This window comes from Girardinichthys multiradiatus, chromosome 4 (assembly GCF_021462225.1).
Source record: "Girardinichthys multiradiatus isolate DD_20200921_A chromosome 4, DD_fGirMul_XY1, whole genome shotgun sequence".
Classification (NCBI taxonomy): domain Eukaryota; kingdom Metazoa; phylum Chordata; class Actinopteri; order Cyprinodontiformes; family Goodeidae; genus Girardinichthys; species Girardinichthys multiradiatus.
The window spans coordinates 31,153,533-31,168,443 of record NC_061797.1 but is presented as its reverse complement, the minus strand read 5'-3'; the positions used below and the strand labels follow the sequence as shown (position 1 = coordinate 31,168,443).

The 14,911-nt window shown below is 36.9% G+C and overlaps 1 protein-coding gene across 1 annotated transcript in view; it reads left to right on the top strand.

The window, feature by feature from the left end:
- mafa (v-maf avian musculoaponeurotic fibrosarcoma oncogene homolog a (paralog a)) overlaps positions 1-14,092 on the top strand; it is a 118,183-nt gene extending 104,091 nt beyond the window's left edge. Inside the window, exon 3 of the mRNA XM_047362804.1 lies at positions 11,819-14,092. The gene's annotated coding sequence lies outside the window, so the exon portion shown is untranslated. The remainder of the gene's footprint in view (positions 1-11,818) is intronic.
- Positions 14,093-14,911: the final 819 nt, after the last annotated feature.

Below are 14,911 nucleotides of genomic sequence, written 5' to 3'. Positions count from 1 at the left end.
AAGATGGTTGTTTTACTTTGCTTCCTTCTGTGATCACAGATCAAAATCTGGCAATAAACTTAAACCATAAAACAAACATTGTTGGTTTTTAAGGAGAGCGCAATGAAAGACATAAAAAGAACACTGATATAAAGACAGGGAGCGTTCCCTGTGTAATTTCCAACAGCTGTTGATTCAAAAGTAAAAACTTTATTCACTCCAGATGGTCTCAGTCAGTCGCAGAATGAGAAAGCAGACTTCATTGGCTCCAGCCATGTGTTTATCCTCCTGAAAGAAATTAAACTGGTCGTTCGTTTGTCACCGCTCACTACACAGCTTAAAATGCAGCAATGAAAGTTCCTTGGCGATAATGCAACATAATTACTCAAATGCCTGTTCTTTATCTGCAGCACAGGAATGGCAAAGGGAATGCTTTCCTCAGATGAGCTTTTTAAACTCTAAAGTCTACTCAATCCTCAGTAAAAAATCGGAGAAAGTCACAAGTATTTTTCTCTTTCAGGTGACAAAAATCCGTAAGCAGGTGACAAAAATCCGTAAGTCATTTCTCATTCAGAACTTTACAAGATTAAAATAAAAGGGTTAAGAGCTTGTTTCTCGTGACAATTGTACTGTTGGTTGTACAATATAAATACTGTAAAAAAAATTATGTGAAACAAATTACATGCTTGCCATACTAATATATGTGATATACCTATATAATATGTGATATATTAATTTATTTTAGCAGTTTGGTGAAAATTAATCTTTTCTGGTCTCCTCTGCAAATGAATAGTATTGTACATTGCAAAGGAAGAGCCACACCCCTTACAAAAGAGATGAGAAATCGCTTGACTGCAGAGGCGTGGGAAGCTTAACTGTGGCCTCTGACAGCCAGTTCAATGTCATTTATCGGAAATAAAAGTAAGAGCATCTCAGCAGCTACAGAGATGAAAGTCAGTGGCTTAACAGAAGCTGAGTCACAGCAGCTAAAACTGACAAACTGAAAAAACATATATTCACACACAGGTTTTAAACTCTAACATCCAAAGGTGCTCATGAGTAGGCCGGAAAGATACAGGCATGTGTAACTGATGTCCGGATATGACCTGTGACGCGTTGACGCAAATTTCCACTACATCTCTTTCCTGTCGCCGCTTGGTGAATCATGAAAGGAGATGTTTGATTGTGAATGCCCTAAATCCGGCTTTAAGTTCAGTCCGGTTATACTGCTTTGAGAGAGAAATAACAGACACTTGCTTTTGATCTCAGTTTTACTCCAACATTTTCTGATCTTTTGATCTCCACATCAACCTTCCTCCCACTCTGTGTAAAAATGGTTACAGATGATTCATTGAGCCATTTTAGGTGCCTATACTAGAAGAGCTGCCAAAAACATGGTTGTTGAGGTTTTCAACTTTGAAGAAAATGTATGCTTTTATTTGATTTCCAAAAGTTTTTTTTTTTTTTTTTTTTAGAAAACACAAAAATGTGGCATATATGAGTAGGTTTCATAGTCTATGCTCCTAATAAAAATAGAATTATATATTTATGTTTATTCTGATTATCTTGACTGACACAGTGGACTGGATAACTGTGAAGTGGTGGGCAAGGTTTCAAAATTGATTCACAAACAAAATCTGAAAAGTGTGGCATGCATTTATATTTGATTTTCATATTTGACTTTCCCCTACATCGTTTTTGGCAAACTGCAACCGGGACTTCTTGTGGCTTTCTTTTAGCCACTCTTCCATAAATGCCACATTTGTGGAGTGTAGGACTAGTATTTTCCTGTTGAGAGACTCTTCCATTCTGAGCTGCGCATCTATGCTGTTCCTCATTAGTTACCAGGGGCTGCTTCTCTGATTTATGGTAAATGGACTGAATTTACAGTATATAATGCTTTTCCAGATTTACCAACCACTTAAAGGCTGTATGACTGCTCGCTTTACCCTAGAGCCACATTGACATAATCACTCTCACATACATTTATACTGCAATACATAGCTTGGTAGGCAGCTTAAGGTGTAGTGGCTTGCACATCGACATGTGACAGGAGGAAGCTGGAATTAAACCCACAACCTTTGGATTGCAAGATAACTATTCTTCCCACTGAGCCACACTTGCCTCTAATGCTGTCCTTGTCCAGCCTGTTAGTCATGGTGAAACTTTGCGTCTTAATAGGTTTGCCATTCTGCCATGCCCTTTCTATTTTGTCGTGATGGATCTCGCAGTGCTCTGTGAATTGTTCAAAGTTCGGGATACCCTACTCTCTCCATGACCTGTGTGCTGTGTTTCTTGAGCTTCGCAATAGAGTTTTTTAACTAATGTTCTCAAACAAATCACCTTCACGATATAGCTGCATTTATTCTACGAATGAGACATAATAAACACAAGTGGACTCCAATTACTAATTAGACAACTTCTAAAGGCTGGTCTACCCATTATTTATTGGTACCATTGCAAAAAGACAAGTATTTGGAGAAATTAGTTGTTAACCGTATGACTTCTGTCAAACATTTTGGGCATCTTTCCACAAGCTTCTCACAAAGGTTTGCTGAAATCTTCATTCATTCCTCCTGATAGAACTGGTGTAACTGAATCATGTTTGTAGGCCTCCTCTTCCTCACACATGTTTTCTGCTCTGCCCTCAAATTTTTCAGTTGGACTGAAATTAGCACTTTGTGATGCCCACTCCAAAATACTTGTTATTAATATAGCATAAATGCTTAAGATTATTCTCCCTTTAGAAGACATATTTGTGCCCATGCTTTAACTTCCTGGCTGATGTCTTTTGAGATGTTGCTTCAGTAATTTCATACAATGTTCTTCCCTCATGATGTGTTCTATTTAGTGAAGTGCTCCAGTCTCTACCCCAAAGAGAACCCCAGAACAACATGCTTTTAAATCCCAAATGAAATACATTTACACTTGTAGTTGTAATGTGACAATATTTTAATAGATTCAGTGGGGATGAATAGTTTTCATACATACATTCAATGAAAGATAAAGACATGAAAGAATCTGATTCTTCAACTCAACCCTTCAGTAGGTGTAGTGCAGCCCTAGATTGTGAAACACTAAACGATTGCGGTGTCTGTCTCATTTTGTCCTGCTCTATAAACAAAGTTTGTGATTGGTTAAATTTTTCTTTCCACTTGTCTATCTTTAGCACTAACTTTACCCTGATGACCTAAAGATTGCTCGCCAGAATAATGCTCAAAACATCCTCCCAAGGTAAAACCTAAGTGTCGCTCGAGTCGTGTCTAAATATTAGGAGGGGAATTTCCATGAAAAGTTCATGATGACAAGCACATATAATCTCTTCCGGCTCATAATTTATGTTCGATTACATTTTACAGTAACTTGGAATGTACATCGCAGTCAAAAACGGGACCATCTGACTTTAAAATGAGAACGCTTTTAATTTAAACTTTAAAGCACACCATATAGTGGTGTATTGCTTTTTTAACGAGAATAATTGCATAGACCTGAAAACAGATGAAGACATGCAGTCTATTAAAAGAATACTTTAGAAAAAAGAAAACACAAAGCCCATACGTATCTTTTGTTTAGGTAGACCCTTAAAGCCCCTTTGGACCAGATCTTGTTGACTTTAGAATGAAAAAATACATAATCCACACAATGCTTTTTTTTTTTTTTTTTGTTGTAGTTTTATATTTTTGAAAACTCCAACCTCTACACCTGAGGCAAAGCAGTTCTTGAAGCTTTTTATTACTACGGTAATTGCAACATTTTGTCATTTTCTTACATTTTCCTACATTTGCAGTTATTAGCAAACGTAACTAAGTCAGTGAAACAAACATGATAGAGAAAGGCTACTGACAGATTAACATGCATTTGCATCTCAGGAAATGTGTCAGTCATAAGGGACAGTCCCCAGACCCCAAACTTTGGAACATTTAAACCATATTTTTTTACTGACACTGTACAATAACATTTTGGTGATGAAGTAGATACATAATTTAGACTTTTTGTTTTAAGTCTGAAACATAAAGTCTCAGCAGTTTTATTTTTATTTTTCATCCTTGCTGTTTTCCATCATGGTACTCAATGTTATATTATCTGCTTCCTTTTCCAGTAACATTGCATTAGATTTCCAATAGTTGTGGTGTGTTTTTCCATCTTTCCCAGATCAAGAGTCCACAAGCTTTTTAGAGGAAAAATGTTCTATACAAGATGAAGCATCAGCAAAAAAAGCCACGACACATTGCCAACATGCTCTTCCTCCTGTTGGCAGTATTAATAATTCAGCCACTAACTCATAACTTTATTTTCAATGTATAATTGAGGCCGTCCAATGATGACTGTTCTTCAGCCATTTATATGGTGGATGAATTTTAAACAATAAGCAGGAAAGCCATTAAGCTTTTAAGATCAGCTGTTTTTCCCAGTCTAGAAGATGTGGGAAGTACGGGCGGATGGTGGTCTGCGAAGTGTTTCACTTTCTGCGCCTTGTGTATATTTGATGTGAACAGTGGGCTGTTTTTGGGTAACATTTTCTTTGTAGTTGTAGCTATTGTAAACATGGAAATCCTAAAATGATATTTGTGGGGAAGCTGTGGCGAGCGAAGGAAGAAGTGCAGACTCCACATTAAAAAAATGTGGTTTGGAAAGGAAGAGGGTCTCAGCTGAGATGTAATTTTAGTTCATAGATTCCTGAATACATCTGAGGCACCGTTGCACCTTTCAGTTCCCTTAGGTATTTCTTATTTGGGTTTATTTTTAAGGATTGGTGGAGAAAACATTATTTGTAGATATAAATCTTTGTTATGTGAGCATTGCTCAAACCTACTTTAAAGAATACTTCTTCAATCACATTGTGACAGTGGTTTGCACTACCATTTAATAAATATGGTTTTACTATATTAATTACATCTTAACGTTAACGTTAGAACACAGAGGTGCCAGGGTTATAACTCTCTTAAGTTGTACCACACATTTCCTGATTGCAAATATTTTATTGTGGATAATATCCAGAGAGGGCTATAAAAGCGATTAGCAATCATTAAGAGACAACATCTATCTGCCATATCTGCTGGGTCAAATTCTGAAACACAGGTTGACCCAGCTCTAAATCAGTTGCTTGAATATTTACTAGAAACAAACTACTACTATTATTACAAAATACCCACACAGTCTTTAAGACAAGATGCTTTAGTTGACTATCAGCCAACCTCATTGTATATATCTTTTGTTCAAGTTTTGTGCAACTACTGTGTCAAGTTTTTACTGTTACAGGCCAATTTGTTAGGCGCACTTTGCTATTACCGGCTCGGATCTCCTTTCATCTTCAGTTGGCACAGAACTGTCAGCTGAACATCCATAATGTAAATCTCCCATTCCACCACATCCCAAATGTGCTCTATTGGATTGAGATCTGGTGACTGTGAAGGCCACTGGAGTACAGTGAAATCATTGTCATGTGTAAGAAACCACTTCCAGATGATTAGAGATTTGTGACATGGTGTGTTATCCTGTTGGAAGTAGCCCTCAGAAGACTGGTATGCTATGTTTATAAACATGGTTAGTAACAATACTCAGGAAGGCTATGGCATAACAAATTATTCACAATTGGTACTAAAAGGCCCAAATTATGAAAACATCCCACCACCACCAGCCTTATCTGTTGATACAAGCCAAGATGGATCTATGCTTTCATAATTTTATGCCAATTTCTGACCCTACCATTTTAATGTCAATGTTACAGTTGAAACTCACTGATCCAGGCATCTGCTATTGTCTAATTCTGGTCAACATATGTAAATTGTAGTTTTGGTTTTCAATTATCTTACAGTAGTGGCATCCAGTTTGGTCTTCTTCTACTGTTGTCCATCTGCTCGAGGGTTCAACATGTTGTGCATTCAGAGAGGGTTTTTTTTTTTATATCTTGGTTGTAACAAGTGGGTATTTAAACAATTGTTAACTTTCTAACATCTTGTACCAGTTTTCCCATTTTCCTCTGACCTCTGGCATCAGCAAAGCATTTGTGCCCATGCAAGTCAATATTCTCTTGACTCAATGATTTCTCTTTTTCCTACCCTGCTCTGCAAACTTGAGAGATGGTTTTGCACGAAAATCCCAGTAGCTCAGCTGTTTCTGAAATACACCAGCCAGTCTGGCAGCAACAACAGTGTCACATGCAAAGTCACTCAAATGCACTTTTCTTTTATTTTAGCAAGTTAATTTGTGGTTTAATGTGGTTGGCTGATCCATTAATTGGGCTAACAAGCAATTGTACAGGTTACTTAATAAAATTGCTGTTGAGTGTGCATTAGCTTTGTTTTCTGTTTCTTTTGGGTTTTTTTTCACAAAGAAAGTTTCACTTGTTTATTATAAAAACAGTAAGAAACACATGCTGCTTATTCAATCACACAGAAAAGCTGGTCAAAATTCTGTAATGTACAAATAGATGTTGACTGAAATTACAAAATTGTTTTTGTAAAGCTTTTACAATAAAATAGAGAAACAAATTTAAATCCAGTAATAGTAAGGATTTCCTCTGGAAAGAGAACATAAGAAGTCTCTCTCTTAAACTTTACTCAACAGTCCCCCTTAACTGTACTAAGAATATTCATAAACTGATTGCTTTATGAAGTGTGACTAACCAATATACCAGGGGAAATTAATCAAACTTTGCAGAAAATTGAGTTCAAGAACTTTAATTGGGGATTAAAAGATGGGATAGACAATGGGGCTATTTATGTCTCTTTTTTGCAGTATTCCTCGCTACTTATCAGTATATTTGTAGAATATACCGAATAAGTAGAAAGTACTTTCTTTTATTTTTTTACAGCACTATTGTTATGTTCAAAGGTTTTAACACTCATTTGCATGAACCTTATATTAATTTTGGAATTTTCAAATTATTTATTCTGCTGGTTCTTTCTGAAGTGGAATGATATAGCATACATTGGTAAGGATTTCTGGAAACAAGAACTGTAATATACACATGCTTTTTCCTAAAATACATATGTTTCCAGTCCTCTGGTTCACAACACCTGAATCAAATAAATGTTTCATCACCAGGCCTTTGCAGATCTTGACAGCGGAGGTAATTCAGCCATTAATTTAACTATGTTGCAGCAGGGATGGATCTAAAACATGACAACATGACATCAACTATTCAGAACTGGAGTTGGACAAATTTCCTCATTAGACAGCTTAACGGATCTACAATGTTTTTGTCTAAAATGTCTACAAGGCCTTTTATCTTCACATTGGTGATCATTGACCCCAGCTGGTAGTTTCTATTTACCAGCAGTAATTTCATTTGTTTCACAGCTTCCACTGGACTCCCCAATATTTCGAAAAAATAAGTCCAAGTAAATCGGAAAAAATGTGAGAATGAGAATGGTAGATTTACAAAAGTTGTTTGAGCATAGGAAAACTTCTGACTACAATTGATATGTGCAATTTTCCAACTCTTCCTAATTAAAATAATTAAATATTGCTTTTTGTCAAAGCAAGTAGCCTTTCTTACACCATAATGCTTTAATGTACACGCCATTGTTAGGTCTTTTTTATCCAGATTTAACTTTCACTTAAAATGTTTCCTTTTCTTAATTACTTTAGTCTATTATCCCTTGAGGCGTAATATACTTTGCCAGCATCAGTAGAATATCCTGACTGGATACAAGATTCCAAATAAATATATTCTACAATTTTACTCGTTTATGTTCTTAACAAGACCATAGCATTCCTTGTTTTGGAAATGAATGGGTTCAAGAGGACAAAGTGGTGGAAGGTGGTATGTTGGTAGTGTGACCATGCTGAAAAATTTGCAGATGTTTGAACCAACAAAATGTTAAATGAGGTGATTACACTTGGAGAAAAACTGCTCCGTCTGAGCTGTGACAGTTTTTATGACAGCTTGTAAAATGCAGTTCTGCCAAAGAGAAACTGTCAAACTGCTCTGCTTGACAGCTTGAAGAAGAGCGATTTGAATCTACACCAGAATTTAATGGAATCTTTGGCCATGCTTTCACTTCCTGTCAAAAATATACCAATATGGCAATTAAGGTTTTTTGTTTTGTTTTTTTTTATTTTGCTGACAGAAAGACTGAAAGAAGATAAATAACACATACAAAAAGCAAAAATTTGAAATGTTCCAACAGTCTCTTCCATTTATTTACCTTTTGCTTCATACTTATTTTTAAGAAAGTGTTGGGTAATATTTAATTTTGCAATAATATTACTTAACCTTTTGGTGTGGACCTTCCCACTGCAAATTCCTTTATATCTTTTTGAGTTCCTGTCCCTCTACCACTACTTCTTTCCATTTTATTCTGTTTTTTAAATTTAATTGGATATCTGCCTCTAACAAAGTTAAATTGAATGAGAAAAATGAAAAAAAACAAACAAAAAAAAAAAAAGCAACTGTGAATTTTGTTTTCTTTTGCAGGGAAGACTGGTAAACAACAAAAAATACACAACTGCATTTTATTCACATTAAACTTTGATTAAATAGATACCGTTAGAAAATAGTTTAAAGGCAATATGCAGGATCGTGTGTTTGGGAATAATCTCTGCTCAATCTAGAATTCGCTTGTTTTTTTTCCTAAGATCATGGTGGGTGGTTTAATTGAGCTTGTACTGGACCTGGGCCTAGGAGAACAGGCAGATGAGCATTGATAAACTATGAAATGGTTCCAATATAACCAATCAATGAGGCTTTGTGAGCAGCTCCCAGAGGGCTTTGATTTTTCTCTCAAACAACAATCCAGGATCTCTGCTCTTCAAAGTCAACCCCGTCTTTGCCATTATTGTTGTTCCTTTCCCCATGTTTGAGTGATGTCACCCAGGTCGATCTCATCCATGTCCATAAAGGCTCTCCCACACTTGAGTCACCCGTGAGACAGCTTCTGTCAGTCTGTGCAATGGTAAAAAACAACCAATAAAGGTCAGTCTCCCATGGTAATGGCCAATTGGGTTTGTTCCCATTATTGGTCCTCTGAGTTGTGGTCAACATATGGAGGACTGGCATCAGTGAACCAAGTTGCTAGCCAACCTTTAGAAAAAAGAGCTCTGTATCTAGGCATGGCTGTGTTGCTATATTCTGTCTCTCTGCTGGTGTGTGTTGGCTTGTACATTACTTCATCATATGCAGCTCCTGTTTAGGGGGAACAATCTCAGTAAAGTCATAGAAGTACTGCTACTGAGGGCTAAGCGTCTAACCATTTCATCTAATTGCCTCATTAATGATTCACTGGTGTTAGGCTGCTCTAGCACTTCGCTGTGGGGAGCAAATTGTTCTGATTGGTTTGCCTTTGTCAATTATTGATGAGGCAGAGAGCTGAAGTGCTAACACCTGGCTTTGGAGGTCCAAATGGCCCTGCATTCCAATTGCACTGCTATCACACAGTCTGGGAACGCATTCTGTCTTGAAGGGCTTGAGGCTTGCCACTTGTTGTCCTCAGCCAGTGGTTGCAGAATGCCCGATGTCAACTGTGATCTCAGTTGTGAAGATGGCAGAACAAAGATGGACAAAACACAGTGATTGTTACTTGGAGCAATGAAAACCTAAAGCATACAGTGACACAACATCTACATCTACGTATTTGGATAATTAAAAAAAATTTAGTTATTTAAAAACTAAACACATTTAAAAATAACATCATGATTTGGGGAATTGAGTTCATTTGACATGGCTATTTACAGTGCTGTGAAAAAGTGTTGAAACAGATTTCTTTTGTTTTGCATTTTTGTCACACAGAAATGTTTCAAATTAGCACCAGACCATCACATCTCAATGTCATAAGGTTTTCTTTTTCTGAAATTCTGTATTAGTTTTACACTGGATGTAACTGGACAAATACCTTCTAAAGAGTTCCACTTTTATCTCATCAGTTCAAAGAATACTTTCTCAAAAGACTTGGGGATGATCAAGATTTGAGATGTGAGACAGACCCTTGTAGTCTTCAGTAGTTTTTGCTTTGGGACTCTCTCACGGATGTCATTTTTATCCAGTCGCTTTCGTAGTTCAAAGGTTTTTATGGCACTAGTGGCCTTTATTTGATGTGTCCACAAAGGAAATGGACAGAGAGGGATGGGGGAAGGACATGCAGCAAAGGTGCTAAGGTTGGGAATTGAACACCGAATGGGTGTGTCTGTGTATTGGGCACACTGTCTATGTCTACACCACTTGCAACCCCATCCAGTCTCATTTTTAATGTTCAATTAAGAACACTGACTTTACTTGAGCCAATTGATGCCCGTCGTGCTATAGATGTTTTGTGACCTCCTGAATAAATAATGGATGTGCGCTTGGATTTTGTTAGGTTCTCCTGAAAGGGTTTACCAGAAACATTAAATAGAAGGGTAGAAAGCACCGGATGTTATAGAGGCGCAATTGCAGGAAATAAGCAGTGCTGTGCTCCTACCTGGCTGGCTTTCTTATCAAATAAGTTAGTTCACAATCACTTTATTCATTTCTATTATAAGAAACCTTGTAGGACAATAATCATTCTTAGCCCATTCCTGTTAAATTTATGGTCATAATAAAGAGAGGTTAGGAAAATGCTGTAAATACCACTACTACAACAGGTGACTCAACTGTAATTGTTTAGAATTTGCATCAGTACAGTTATTAAAATTATTAAAATAATAATATAGTAACTAAACACAGAGATACAACAGAAATATCTCTGCGAAACACCTAAACATGCTCATATCATCTAAAATAATAACCAGAATTACTACAAATGACAGCACATGCCAATCTGGGTCACCCAGAGATGACTGATATCTATTTTTTCTTCATAACCAGAGCACTGTTTAACTAGTGTTAAAATCATATTCTTTATTCAAATACACACCACAATGGAAGATGTTTATTGTGGTGGGATAGGGCCTACCATTTTTTAGCCTACCGTGTAAAGTCAGATACATTCTGTTTAAGTGATTTCCTTATTTTACAGATCTGACAATAGTCAGGCCTGGATGTCACTCATAAATATTCACCAAAATTTTGATTTGGATAGCTTTTTTTCAGCAATAAGTTAAGTCATTATTTGAAAACTACTATTTGCATGTAGAAGGAAAAAAATGTGTAAAAGGAAAATACTATCCCAAAGCTCTATACGTATTTATATATTCATGATATACAGGCATTGGGGGGAAAGGTAACTGTATACAATGCAATGTCAATAGTTTATTTGTTTATTATGCTTTATAATAGGTTAAGGAAGCACCATTACAGTAGGACCATGTAATTGGATCTCTAGTAGGTAGTACCTGAATTCCACTGCAGTCCCTATGTCTAATAGCCCACCCACAGGCACTCCTCCTGGCAACATGAATTATCCCCACACACTGTGGGTTGCTGAAGAGTCTCACTAAACTTTTTATGGTTCTAAACACAAACCTAGTAACAGATAGTTTTGTATGTTTGTTTTTTAAAGGGATAAACCACAAACAGACTAAACAATGTACAATAGATATAAAGTAGACACTCTGTTCAGGAATTTGCTCATCTTTGTTTGGCCTTAATTGAAGCTGATTACAGAGTCACCCCCCATGCCGACACCACTGTCACCTTGAATCTCAGCCAAGCTGGCTCACATTGTACACTCACAGGGTGGTCACTCTGCCTTTGTTTTTAAACTGGGGCCGGTGACAGCAGAGCCCACCTCACTCTCCAAAAACTTGCTTGTGACTCACTGTATGTGTGTGAGCATATCCCTTGTGTATGTGTGTGTGTTTATATGCATGCTTAATAATGCAGCACTACTTCATGTAAGAGTACTGTAGTCTGAATCACAATTTAACGTATTTTTCCCTCTCCTTACCCCTTTCTTTTTTTCCCTCTTTCTGTTAACAGAAAACTCAACAACGATAGCGAAGGCATCCAAGCAGCTGATCAGTTGCACCAAGAAACCTACAAAGCACAACATTAATAATGAAGAACAGCAAAGAAGACCTATTAGAATTTCTCAAAATCCCCACATTGAAGATCTTGAAAGTTGCATTTTCTCCGGTGTTCCTTCTTGGTATTTTACCTGCAGCTTTTTCTACAAAACAATACAAAAAAAGAAAAAAAAATAAGAGACTCACAATCATGAGATGATTGAAAACACCAGATAAATACTTTAGAAAGACTATTTTCTTTTGAGTGCGAAGATCAATGATGCATGTTTCTGTAAATAAATCATGACAAGACCCTTTTTCCTGAAATAGGCAGCATACCCAGTTGTTTGTCACCAAATTCATAAACCTTATTACTGTGGAGTGAGTATTCATGAATTGATTTACCTCACAAAACCTGAATACTTTTTATGAGTCAAGAGCCCCTGAAATGTTCATTTCAAATGTGATTTTATTGTCTTTGGTATTATTGGATCTGTAAAAGTATCATTCTTATTTTTTTAAACAACAGCCTAGTCTTCCTATCTAATACTCACATTAGTATATGCATATAGCAATGTGTGAAGGCAGCAGCATGGACAAGCTTATGATGTATATTTCCCAAACTGGTAGACCATTCACTATCTCAACATTTCATAATTAAGTTACAGCATTTAAAAAGAAAATCTAGTTTTTCTCTAAAATGACATTTTTTCCTGACATTTAGGCAATTTTTCATAACTTTTTTATATTGCATAAAATTATTATTTATAAGTCTTAAAAGCCAGAATTGCATTTGATTTTGTTTTATATTCTACTGGGAAAGTCAAAGTGTAAAGGAAATGTCATCAAACCATTGGCCTGACAAAACCATAATGTTCAACATTTCAAATATGATTTAATGTTAATGTTGGACATTTTCTACCTGTATGTAATTTGTGTATTTCCAATGCAATAACTGTGCCCTCCCTCTAAATGTCCATAACTGCTGTAAGCATAGCTGCTGTCTGTTTGAGTGGGACATTTTTATTTGCACGTTTCCAGACCGCACTCTATATCTGAGCCTACACATGGGGAAGCAAAATGGAATTCCTCGCTGACTGCAATATGGACATGAGGACTTATCCTCCGTCTTCCATGAACTTTGATGATTACCAAATGCACCGACGGATAAAACACCCAGGCAACGAACAGATGACCTCAGTGATTAGTCCCTCACTGGTGAAGGAAGAAACATTTGCATGGACAACAGAGGAAATTTACTGCAGCTTGTTGGACAGCAATTCTCCGCCATTGTGCATCCTCTCTACCTCTCAAGAAATTCATGCCCCGTCAGTGCTCCCTCTGTTATCCCCACAGTCCAAATTTCTGCTGCATGTTCCAGAACCTCATGGAGAAAGTTTAGCACTGAATCCTGCGTAGCGATGGGGAAAACATCAAATATTTACTTTAAAACTAATACATTCATTGCTTGTTGCTGTATATATGTAACTAGGACGAGTATGTGTAGTTTCAGATGCTGTACTCTGCATGTTAACTTGTAGATGGAACACAACAACTATTCATAGATGAGGACATGCAGATAGCCAATCAGTTAACTGACTGTACCAATTTAAGCTTTTTGTTAGTTTTACATCTCCTTTTTTTGATAATGTACAGTACCTGGATAAAAACAATTTTTACTTTCCTTCACACTAAACTGCAGAGCTGATAATCGTTAAATCTGATGAAACATCAGAGGGAAGCACACCCTCCCTTCAAATGTCAGAATGAAACCTGGCCATGGCAAGCATGAGGAGGAAAATAAAAGGGAGAAGTCAAACTGGGGTGCTCCAGTTAAGTGGCAGCAAACAAAGTGGCATGCGGCGTCCTGCCAACAACTGTCTATTCATCTTGTGTCAAAAGGATTTGCACATTTCAATGAGTCTACACACTGACAAAGAGGTCCAAGAGCAGAGAGTAGGAGAGGAGGCTAGACTTTAGAAAAAGAGCTAAATTTAATGAGACAATGTTGAAGTATTTTAGTGCTTTGACCAACAACATGATAATTTCTTTTCTGACCTCCTTGGAGAGCTCAACAACCCCTTGACCTCAAACTGTTACAGTATAATGTAGCTCTCTGGGCTAATTTAACCTTACGTCCTGTCAGAGGTTAACTTCATGTTAATGAGCAGACCCCTTAGCCCAACCAGATGTTCAGCCTTGTGGTTAAATACCTGTTACCCTCTGTGATTAAAAAAAAAAAAACTTAGCTGCATCTGCTTGATTTATTGAAGTAGTGTCAGAACAACTTCCCCAAGTAAAAACTAGATTGAAGGAAACATAAACTCTCAAGACACCTTAGATCAGGAGAAGTCTGACCTTAAATCCTTCACATTAAATCAGAATAAACCCACACACATGTCTTTTTCAGGACTTTATGTCCTACTGTAAAAACATTTTAAGCCAAATTTTGCATGTTGAATCTCATAAAAGTATTTACAGTCAACCCAAAAACAAATTAGGACTACTTCTGAGCAGTGATTAGTTAAAGAAGATTTAAAACGCAGAAAAGGATGAAGATGTCACTCAAACAGGATACACGTGAAAACAAACAAGACACTGAGTGACTACCTCTAAGACTCAAGCCTTCCACCTTTCTAGACATGAGACAAAACCCCATTTCTTTTAAGATGTGTCAGTATGTGACAGGTTAAAATGCTTTTCTAATTTATTTGAATGAAGACCCTTCTCTCATTTACCTGGCCAGGATGATTTTTGGGTGTGGGTGCACACAAATACATAGTAAGTACTTCCCAACCTTTTCTTTAGGTTACACACACTCATGTACACACGTACGAACCATGTTAATCAAAACAGCAAGGCTATATGTAAACAGATCGCCTACATAATGGGATTGTTCAGTGTGCAAACAATAGGCTGTTAGCGTAATCACAGGTCAAAAATATATTACCCAGAGGGCCATGCTGTATGTATATTACCATGATGGATATGTACGAGGGAGGAGGGGTACAAGGATACGACGATATTGAGCCTTGCTGATTCCGATTTACCCCCTATTGGGCCCCAT